General features: G+C 45.6%; 1 long non-coding RNA gene across 1 annotated transcript; it reads right to left on the bottom strand.

The window, feature by feature from the left end:
• Nucleotides 1–885: 885 nt before the first annotated feature.
• Nucleotides 886–11,268, bottom strand: LOC129050837 (uncharacterized). Its single transcript, XR_008514664.2, has 4 exons — nt 10,245–11,268; nt 8,898–10,140; nt 8,545–8,660; nt 886–2,407 (listed from the first exon to the last, which is right to left on the bottom strand). It is a non-coding gene; the product is annotated as an uncharacterized LOC129050837 (long non-coding RNA).
• Between the last annotated feature and the right edge of the window lie 246 nt (nt 11,269–11,514).

Here is an 11,514-nt window from a genome sequence, read left to right as displayed (position 1 = left end):
TCAGGTTTTCAAGCTGCCCATTTCCCACCGTGGAGACAGCCACAGAGGGGACATCCCCAGCTCCTCTAGCTTTGCCTGTTCAAAGCTACCCTGTGAGGCCTGAAGACAGAGCTGCCCTGAAGGCAGCTCATGTCCACCGAACACTGACTGTGGGCTGGACGCTGTGCCAAGGGCTTCACGTTTCCTCTTTAAGGATGAGGAAATGGGGGTAGAGAGGTGGCTGATTGTCCAGTCCCCCTGTGTGGAGGCTGCTTGGCTGGGCTCGAGCCCGGCGGTGTGGTCACAGAGCATGTTGTGCCGAATGGCTCTGCCATGGACTAAGCCTTGGCTGCTCTAAAAGCCGGCTCATTGCCTTCTGCTTCTCCAGATTCGTTCCTTACTCCAGGAAGAGCAGTGCACTGAAGGGAGAAATGGGAATGGGCAAAAGGAACCACGTGCTGGCCAGTCCCCTGCGGGGTCACTTTCCTTAGCCTGGGCTCCAACATGCCATGTCAGGTGCCAGCGCACATACTCTGGACACCCTCCTTGTTCTGTCTGGGCTTTGATGCTCTCTGTGAGTCATCTGCCCTCCCTTCCCCACGTTATAGGCATCTACCTTGTTCTGTCCCACCTAATAGCTTCAGGACTGAACAATTCAGGAAAGGGAAGGGAAGGGGTGGAGGAGAAGAGGGAAGAGTCAGCCCTTGGAAGGTTCTCCACGGGAAACTGACTTTTTTTTTTTTTTTTTTTTTTTTGAGACGGAGTCTCGCTGTGTGGCCCAGGCTGGAGTGCAGTGGCACGATCTCAGCTCACTGCAAACTCTGCCTCCTGGGTTCAGGGGATTCTTCAGCCTCAGCCTCCAGAGTAGCTGGGACTACAGGTGCATGCCACTGTGCCCTGCTAATTTTTGTATTTTTAGTAGAGACAGGTTTCACCATATTGGCCAGGCTGGTCTCGAACTCCTGACCTCTTGGTCCACCCGCCTCAGCCTCCCAAAGTGCTGGGATTACGGGCGTGAGCCACCGCGCCCGGCTTGAGAGACTGACGTTGTCTCAGCACAGCTGGAAGAGGCTGCTTGAGCACCAGGGTAAGGAGTTGTCTTGCATTCAGGGGCCATGTGGTGTGAGGATACCTATTTTTCTTTCTTTTCTTTTCTTTTTTTTTTTTTTGAGACAGAGTCTCACTCTGTCTCCCAGGCTGGAGTGCAGTGGCATGATAGCTCACTGCAACCTCTGTCTCCCGGGTTCAGGCAATTCTTCTGCCTCAGCCTCCCAAGTAGCTGGGATTACAGGTGCCCGCTACCACACCCAGCAAATTTGTGTGTGTGTGTGTGTGTGTTTTTTTGAGACAGAGTCTCGCTCTGTCACCTAGGCTGGAGTGCAGTGGTGCGATCTCAGCTCACTGCAAGCTCCACCTCCTGGGTTCACACCATTCTCCTGCCTCAGCCTCCCGAGTAGCTGGGACTACAGCCTCCTGCCACCACGCCTGGCTAGTTTTTGGTATTTTTAGTAGAGACAGGGTTTCACCGTGTTAGCCAGGATGGTCTCGATCTCCTGACCTCATGATCCGCCCACCTCAGTCTCCCAAAGTGCTGAGATTACAGGCGTGAGCCAGCATGCCTGGCCAATTTTTGTATTTTTTAGTAGAGACGGTGTTTCACCATGTTGGCCAGGCTAGTGTCGAACGTCTGACCTCAGGCAATCTGCCCGCCTCAGCCTCCCAAAAAGCTGGGATTACAGGTGTGAGCCACCGCGCCCGGCCCAAGGATACCTATTTTTCTTAATGCTGGAAGCCACACTCAGACACCAGAGCAGCTCTCAATGCTGGGAAACCTGGGAGATTGATGATGCCTGTGTCTCCCTTTGGGACCAAGGATGGTGGAAGGGTGTGCAGAATTCCAAATGTTATTTACATCACTCACTCTTGTGTGGAGTGCATAATTGTCTTTGCTTGCCAATTTCATATTAGTTAAATATAAGCCATAAGCTAATCCTATTCTGTGACTTACTTTTCTCACATGTCATCATAATGATATACTTCAATATTCATCCCTCAGATCGGCCTTGCTCTAACAGCCCTTTTCATGGCATAAATGCATCAGTGTTTGCTTATGGGAAACACAAAGGATATTTTCAGGTTTTCACATCAGACAGTGCTTCAGTGCTCAGGGCTTATGTTAATCTTTGTGGTCTTCTGGTAGAATTTCTGTAGATTCCCAGAAGTGGTATTGCTTGGGCAAAGGTTATGCACACTGAACATGTTGATACTTACTGCCAAATTGCCATGAGAGAGGGCTGTCCAACTTTGTAAGGGAAGGCCTCTTTCCTCTTATGTTGTTCCACATGGGAATTTCAATTTCACTGGTCTGGAATAAGCTGTTCTTCCTTTTCAACTTTTCCACTAGGAATAGCTTGCATTATGGCTCTCCCTTGGTTTAAAAAAAAAAAAAAAGAGAAAAGAAGTGGAGGGTTTAGCAAGTTACTTTGGGCTGCAGCCAGAGTGATTGCCACATGCATTTCTCTCTTTTTCTCTCCTCTCTCTCCTACCATAGGCTCAGTTCTGTATCAGAAAGGGCTGAGGTTCCTACATGCACCACCTTCCTTCAAAGGGGCAGGTACGTCAGGTCATATACACTCAGTATTTTGAAAGAATCCATTTCCTCACTGACTTTCTGATAGGCTGCTTCTGGGTCAAGTTCTGTAGCCAATACTTTTTTTAGTCTGTTTTCCCCAAGAGGAAAACATCCAGTCAGAATGGCAGTCTCAAGGACAAGTGGGGAACTGTGATGTAGTGTGGAGACGATTTGCTTAATTCCATCTTGGAGGCCAAGGGTGTAACTTGGCTAGCTCAGTAGCTCCTTGGTGGTGCTTACTCAGTGCCCCTGGGTAGGAAAATCAAGTTGGCAGGACACCAAGGGTTCACTCAGCTCTGCTCTCAGCAGCAGATGGGAGGCACGGGCTCCATCTGGAAGAAGACCTTGCTGTTGCACTCCAGCTGGTTTGCTGCCCACAATGCTGGCCAGCCTTTAATAAGAGAAGGCAGGCCAGACGTAGTGCCTCATGCCTGTAATCCCAGCATTTTGGGAGGCTGAGGCAGGCAGATCACGAAGTCAAGAGATCAAGACCATCCTGGCCTCTGGGCGCGGTGGCCCATGCCTGTAATCCCAGCACTTTGGGAGGCCGAGGCAGGCGGATCACCTGAGGTCAGGTGTTCGAGACCAGCCTGACTACCATGGAGAAACCCCATCTCTACTAAAAATACAAAATTAGCCGGGCGTGGTGGCACATGCCTGTAATCCCAGCTACTAGGGAGGCTGAGGCAGAAGAATCGCTTGAACCTGGGAGGCAGAGGTTGCGGTGAGCCGAGATCACGCCATTGCACTCTAGCCTGGGCAATGAGAGCGAAACTCCATCTCAAAAAAAAAAAAAAAAGACCATCCTGGCCAACATGGTGAAACCCTATCTCTACTCTACTAAAAATAGAAAAATTAGCTGGGTGTGATGGCATGCGCCTGTAATCCCAGCTACTTGGGAGGCTGAGGCAGGAGAATCGCTTTAACTTGGGAGGCGGAGGTTGCAGTGAGCCGAGATCGTGCCACTGCACTCCAGCCTGGTGACAGAGCGAGACTCCATCTTAAAAAATAAATAAATAAAAATAAGAGAAGGCAGAAATCTGCATGTTTTGTGGATCATCTCCAGTTTTTAAGACATGAACTGATATTGTGCCAGTCCATTGAAACTGGTTTGTGGGCCATATGTGAATTAGGGCTTCTAATTTAAATCCATACTGTTAACAAAAGACCATGAGATTTGCGGAGGCAGAAGGGAGAACTTTGTTTTCTGAAGGCAGTCTGCAGATTGGGGAGGCACAGGCTTTGGTGTAAAATGAAAGTGCACTCTGAGAATGCGTGAGAGAGTAGGATGTTATAAAGGCAAAAAACCATAGGAGAGGAATGAGGAACAGTCTTAGGGGTCTTGCTTTGTCACCCATGCTAGAGTGCAGTGGCACAATCACGGCTCACTGCAACCTTGACCTCCCAGGCTCAAAGAGTCCTCCTGCCTCAGCCTCCTGAGTGTGCACCACCATGCTTGGCTATTTAAAAAAGTTTTTGTAGACATGGAGTCTCACTCAGACTGGTCTCAAACTCCTGAGCTCAAGTGATGCTCCTGCTTCAGACTCCAAAAGTACTGTGATTACAGGTGTAAGCCATCATGCCTGGCCAGGAACAGTCTTGATTGGATGACGTTTAAGCTCCAAATCACCAGTCTCTTCATTGGCTGGTTCCAGGTGGTTGGTCAGTTGGGACCTGATGGTCTGCTGGTGGTCAGTTCGGGAATTTCCAGGTACGGTTGTTTTCAGGCACTGTTCTTTGACTTGGTTGCAGAAAAACAGATTTTGCAAAACTTTCCAAGGACACAGTGTTACCACTCCCTCACCCTGCCATGGTCTCTTGGTTCTGCTTTTAACTTCTGAGCCTCAGGGAGTCCATCTTGTCTGTCAACTGGGGGTATAACTCGTCATTTTCCCCCTTTTGGTAGAAACTTGCCATAGGCAGCACTGATGACCAATGTATGCCCTATCACATATTGTTGCCAGCATGGTATGGCTACCTGCCTTGGGCCCATCTAGTCCCCCGGTGGGACTCATGTGGCTAAGAAACTTATGACAATTGAACAACTTGGGCCAAGCAGAGTGTAAAGTGGGCAGACACCTGCTAGATATATATATATATTTTTTGAGACTGAGTTTCATACTTGTTGCACAAGCTGGAGTGCAATGGTGTGATCTCGGCTCACTGCAACCTCCATCTCCCAGATTCAAGTGATTCTCCTGCCTCAACCTCCAGAGTAGCTGGGATTACAGGAGCCTGCCACCATGCCTGGCTAATTATTGTATTTTTAGTAGAGACAGGGTTTCAACCATGTTGGCCAGGCTGGTCTCAAACTCCTGACCTCAGGTGATCCACCTGTCTCGGCCTCCCAAAGTGCTGGGGATTACAGGCATATCTAGTAGTTTTACTTATATATATTAACTATAATTTTAACTCTTAGTAGCCCTAATTTCTAGTGGAAAACTTAGGAAGTGATGTTGAATTATTTTATGTCAGTATTTGTAGATGAAAACCATTTTGTTTCCTCAATTTTTTATTAACAGATCTAAATATATTGTTTTCTATACCATATAGGTGACTTAGACATTCTATGATTACCTATTATTTAACATAGCATGATTTTAAGATTTTTAAATTAATAATTTGAAATGATGACACAGGTACCCTTCCTAATGTTTTTTTCTGTTGTCTTGGGTCTCAAGTGTCCATGTGGCACCCAAGGACAGCTATGAAGGGCAGGCCTTGTTGGGGTCCCAAATTTACATACCAAGTATAGAGCTCAGGACAGGACAGAGTTGTGAAGATAATGCCTGGAGAATCCAACCCATCCCAGCATGGCAAGGAGGCAAAGCTGGGCCAGGGAGGATGGGGCCATATTGGGCTTGGTTCTGCCTTACAGCTGGTGGTCAGGAACTGAGGACATGTCCCCAGGTCCCACTATGGCCAACCTGTCCAGATCCTAGAATCCAGATGCTCAAAACTGAAAAGAAGCTGACAGTAAGATATGTCCAAGGCTTTGGGGAGCCCAACAGCCAACCCTCACAGCTTTAGCTCACAGACAAAACAAGCAACAGTTTTATGACCTTAAAACATCTACAGGCTGGGCACGGTGGCTCACACCTGTAATCCCAGTACTTTGGGAGGCTGGGGTGGGCGGATCATGAGGTCACGAGATCGAGACCATCCTGGCCAACATGGTGAAACCCCGTCTCTACTAAAAATACAAAAATTAGCTGGGCATGGTGGCATGTGCCTGTAGTCCCAGCTACTCGGGAGGCTGAGGCAGAAGAATCGCTTGAACCAGGGAGTCGGAGGTTGCGGTGAGCTGAGATCACACCACTGCACTCCAGTCTGGGTGACTGAGTGAGACTCCGTCTCAAAAAAACAAAAACAAAAACAAAAGCAAAAACAAACAAAGCAAAAATAAAAAAACAAAAGCAAAAACAAAAACATCTACAGAAACCACCTAAACCTGTCTGACCAGTATATTCAGGCAAGAAGTCTGAGTCAAATTTAGTATGGGCAATTCTGAAGACATTTAATTTTATTTTGCCAACAATTTAAACTAGTTTTATTTACCAGAGATTACTAGAGTCACATGAGCTAAAAAAGCATTTGAGTTAGTTTCTATTTTTCTGATACAGTATTTTGATTTAAGCACTTACTTATTCATTAAGCCAACTAATTAGAGCTCTTTCATATATTTTGGTAGTGAAATATCACATACACATGACACATATAAACATACAGACAGAAGAAGATTTTATAGCTTTACAAGATTCTTCATTTGCCAGTTTTCAAATAGTTTTTCTCCCCCCTGCAGACAGACTATCAAGCTCTAGGCAGTTTTTAGCTAGGCAACCTGAAATTTGTACTCTCAAAGACAGGACTTCTTTGGTAAAAATTTACATTTCAAAGACACAGAACTTAGATATAAACACCATTATTTGCCAAGACAAAAAGAGGTAGGTAAAAGCCCAGTCAAGACAAGCTTTCCAGGAAAAGTGTCTTAAACAAATTTAAGGTTTGTTATGTAAACTTTAAGACATCTTCCTTGTTGGAAAGTTTCTAGTGGTTTAAGTGCAGGGATGCAGATGCCCTTACAAATGGAGAATTTTTATATATGTAAATTTATTTTACAAAGAATTTCAAAATAGCCAGCTAAATTCCAGAAAATATTTTGGAGACCAATCTAATTAGACTGGTCTTTTTAAATTAAGTTGTTTCTTGATTAGATTATTGAGCCCTTTAACAGGGTAAAAGCAGCCTTTTCCATGCTTGGACTCAGGAAGTCTATTTTCACCTGAGGGCCTATCTTTTATAAACACTTTAGTTAGCTTGTTTTTTCTTTTGAACCAAAGGTACCTTTTCAAATAGTTCACCAAAAGCAATAACCCTTAACCAAGATTATGACTTGGTTAGTCAAAGATGAACCAGGCATCTCCAAGCGGTGCAAAGCAGTCCTCACAAGATCCAGAACTACCCCAAAGTCAGCTCAAAGATAAAAAGTCTTTTTAGCCACAAATGGAATACAACTTATACTTCTAACTGGCCATATTTTCTAGGATTTCAGCTTCTCAGCTGAGCACCTATGCATAAAGGCCCAAAGGCCCCATATGCCCCATAGAAGGAAAAAGACGGGAAATCAAATCATGTTTTAGGTTACGTTTTTGCTCTTTAATTTTGTCAAGAGAATTTCCAAGGCTAGCCATGACACTCCTAAGCATCCATGGAAAGAAAAAGGATCAATAACAAATGGGTACCCAAAAAAGGTCAATAGTCAAACAATTTAAAACAAATGGGATTGCTTCCCTGACTGGGAATTGAACCTGGGCTACAGGCACAAGAGCACAGAATCTCAGCCACTAGACCATAGAGTGGAGGGCTTTTTGTAAATCCTACAGGGGATCAAAAGTAGACAGTTTGAGCATAAAAATTATTTTAACTTTTAGATCATGTTTTTGCTCTTTAATTTTGTCAAGAGAATTTCTAAGGCTAGCCATGAAACTATTAAGTGTCTTTATATTTTAACTTAATCTTTTTATAAATACAAAGAAGGCATTTGTTTAGAATGAGAGATCTCTAAGATATTTTTAAAATTTAGGAGGGTAATTTAAAGGATCTGTTTTCTGGCCATTGACATTTAGAATTTTCAGTGATGTACTCATTTCAATAATGGCACAATCCAATAGCCTCTTTATGAAAAGTCCAGAATGTAATTTTCCAGGTGTAGAGTAAGTTTTTTTTTTTTTTTTTTTAACCAGTTAAGAAACAGGTGTTTCCTTGAAAGGGTATGGAAGAGGCAATGCCAAATATCCCCCTACGCAAAAAAGTTCACTCCCAGGAATAGGCTAAGTTGGCAAAGGACTCTTGTTGCCACAGATGGTTAAGGATGATGGTGTTTGTGCATATGCTGTCTCCAGCAACCTATAAGACTGTAGGGGGTTGCTAGTCACAGACCTGTCAATCTGTGACACTGGGCAGACCTTCCTGGAATTGGACTTTCCCAGGACTAACCAGGCAACAAGAGTTGAGATGAAAGAAGCCCCACAGCGACTTCTTCTTTTCTTTCTTTTTTTTTTTTGAGATGGAGTCTCACTCTGTCACCCAGACTGGAGTGCAGTGGCGTGATCTTGGCTCACTGCAACTTCTGCCTCCCGGGTTCCAGTGATTCTCCTGCCTCAGCCTCCCAGGTAGCTGGGACTACAGGCACGTGCCACCACACCCAGCTAATTTTTTGTACTTTTAGTAAAGACAGGGTTTCACTATGTTGGCCAGGCTGGTCTCGAACTCCTGACCTCGTGATCTGCCCACCTTGGCCTCCCAAAGTGCTGGGATTACAGGCATGAGCCACCGCACCCAGCCCCCACAGTGACTTCTTAAGACAAACCCCTCCAAGAACTTGACATGTTCAGAACAAAATGTGTGTTGAATCCAGGCACCGCAGCTCATACCTGTAATCCCAGCACTTTGGGAGTCCAAGGTGGGAGAACTGCTTGAGCCCAGTGAGGCAGGAGAATAGGGTCTGGAGATAGGGAACATAAGGCCGATTCACGCTGACTTCCTAGAACTAAATCAAATGGAAACACTTCAGCTATGACAGGAAATACCCTCTTCATTTACATAGGGCATACATTGAGTAAATGTAACTTTACTTCATCCTCTTCATTTACTTAGGACATACACCAAGTAATCAACGGAAACCCCTAGAGGGTATTGAAACCCCAGAAAATTCTATAATGGGGCTCGAGCCCCTGTGCTCAGGCCTGCTCCCGCCCTGTGGAGTGTACTTTCATTTTCAACAAACCTCTGCTTTTGTTGCTTCATTCTTTCCTTGCTCTGTTTGTGCATTTTGTCCAATTCTTTGTTCAAGACTCCAAGAACCTGGACACCTTCAACCGGTAACACCAGGAGTTCGGGACCAACCTGGGCAACACAGTGAGACCCTGTTGCTTTTTTTAATGTGTGTACTTTTATTGGGACAGAAAAGAGACCTTGTCTCTATAAAAAATTTCAAAATTGGCCAGGTGTGGTGGCAACCACCTGTAGTCCCAGCTACTCAGGAGGCTCAGGTGAGAGGACTGCTTGAGCCCTGCAGGTTGAGGCTACAGTAAGCCATGATTGTGCCACTGCCCTCCAGCCTGAGCAGCAGAGCAAGACCCCGTCTCACTAAAAGTATGTTGATCGGAATCACAAACTGAGCAGTCTGCAGGGCTGGGTTGAATAAGCGGGCTTCTAGGGGCTTAGCCTTGTGTTCTACCCCTCTTGGTGATAGAACAACACAGAAAGATGAAGACAAGGGAAAACACTATTTCAGGCAGTTAAAGGGATCAAACAATAAGAATATTCATACCAAAAACTACCAAAAAGCACACCAGAGTTCTACACCCAAAACTGTCACACAAATCCTTTTCTCCCTGAATAAGTCAGTTATCTGCTGCTAACAAAGACATACCCAAGACTGGGTAATTTATAAAGAAAAGACATTTAATGGACTCACCGTTTCACATGGCTGGGAAGGCCTCACAATCATGGTGGAAGATGAACAAATCGCAAAGGGATGTCATACATGGAGGCAGGCAAGAGAGAGCATGTGCAGGGGAACTCCCCTTTATAAAACTATCAGATCTTGTGAGACTTACTCAGTATCAGGAGAACAGCACGGGAAAAATCTGCCCCCTGATTCAATTACCTCCCACTGGGTCCCTCCCATGACACATGGGGATTACTACAATTCAAGGTGAGATTTTTGTGGAAACACAGAGCCAAACCATATGACTCCCATTAATCAAGATTATGTAGAGGAGATAAACGGTTATATTTTTCCTGTCTGCTCAACTGGGTTTCACAGGAAGACAGGCTGGGAGCCTTACTGTTGAGGAATTCTTACCCTTTTGCCCATTGTCAAGTCCTGGGTTCCCTTCACTGTGGCTTCTAGAAGAGCAGAGTGGCTTTGGTGAGCCTGCCCACAGCACCAAAACTGTAGGGTCCAAGGGAAAGCTTCCCCTTTGCCTTCTGAAAGTTCACTGAAAAATCACCTCACAAAGGAGCTGAGCAGGAGAAATGGCATACAGTTATCCACATGCACACAGGGGAGAACCCCAGAGTGATTACCCCCTTCCTGAGAAACAAAAAGTCTCAAGGAAAAACTCACCACTTCACTGAGGAGTGAGAATATCTAGCTGAACAGAACTCAGGACCGGAATTGTGTGGGAAGTCTGAGACTCAGGAGAAATGCAGCCAGTTGTCTGCAATCTTGGAGGAGCTGGAGGGGCTCAAAGGGCTTTTGCTGGTACCCTCAGGGTCCCTGCAATGTTCCAGGCAAAGAGAGTGGTGGTGAGATGGAAAAAATGGAGGTGGAATGCAAGTGGGGGAGCAGGGAGATAGAGGGCTCTCTGTTTTAGAGACATTGGTTAATTGTTCCGGTTAGTCTCCTTTAAAAATTTAGAGAGACTGCCAATTGCGTTTGGAGCTTTCAAAAATGCTGATTAAAGGAAAGCCTCTTAGTATTTTTGAGAAGTCCAGACTCCTCTTTGTTCTAATTGTGTGCATAGTTTAATTTAGATGCATCTCTCAGGTTGATCTTGTCTGGGGGCAAAATTTGACAATACCAATCCTTGGTAGTGATTAGTAATGTCCATGAACCAGGAGCACTGGCAGAGGACTTAGGGGTATATCAGGAAAATGGCCCATTCCATCCAGGGGTGGGGCAGGAGGGCACCAGGGGGTGTGCTATTGACCCCAGACTCACTGGGTATAGGGTGGAAGTATAGACATTGGAGTTAACCTTGTAAGATTTACCTAACCTCCCTGAGGCCCTGTTTTCTCAACTGTAAAAACAGTGGTTTGGAGGGTTCAATGATATGCTAACAGCAAATTTTTTAAAAATTAATTAATTAATTAATTTTTTTTGAGACAGAGTCTCACTCTGTTTCCCAGGCTGGAGTGCAGGCAGTGGCGTGATCTCAGCTCACTGCAACCTCCGCCTCCCGAGTTCCAGCGATTCTCCCACCTCAGCCTCCAGAGTATTTAGGATTACAGGTGCTTGCCACCACGCCCAGCTAATTTTTTGTATTTTTAGTAGAGATGGGGTTTCACCATGTTGGCCAGGCTGGTCTCAAACTCCTGACCTGAAGTGATCTGCCACCTCAGCCTCCCAAAGTGCTGAGATTACAGGTGTGAGCCACTGCGCCCAGCCACAACAGCAACTTTTAAAAAGATAAATATTGGCCGCTCATGGTGGCTCACACCTGTAATCCCAGCACTTTGAGAGGCTGAGGTGGGCAGATGACTTGAGGCCAGAATTTTGAGACCAGCCTGGGCAACATGGCGAAACCCCGTCTCTACTAAAAGTACAAAAATTAGCCGGGCGTGGTGGTGCGCACCTATATGTAGTCCCAGCAACTCAGGAGGCTGAGGTAGGA

This window comes from Pongo abelii, chromosome 18, assembly GCF_028885655.2.
Source record: "Pongo abelii isolate AG06213 chromosome 18, NHGRI_mPonAbe1-v2.0_pri, whole genome shotgun sequence".
NCBI lineage: Eukaryota > Metazoa > Chordata > Mammalia > Primates > Hominidae > Pongo > Pongo abelii.
The sequence above is the reverse complement of the archived record's forward strand: the minus strand, read 5'-3'. Positions and strand labels throughout refer to the sequence as shown.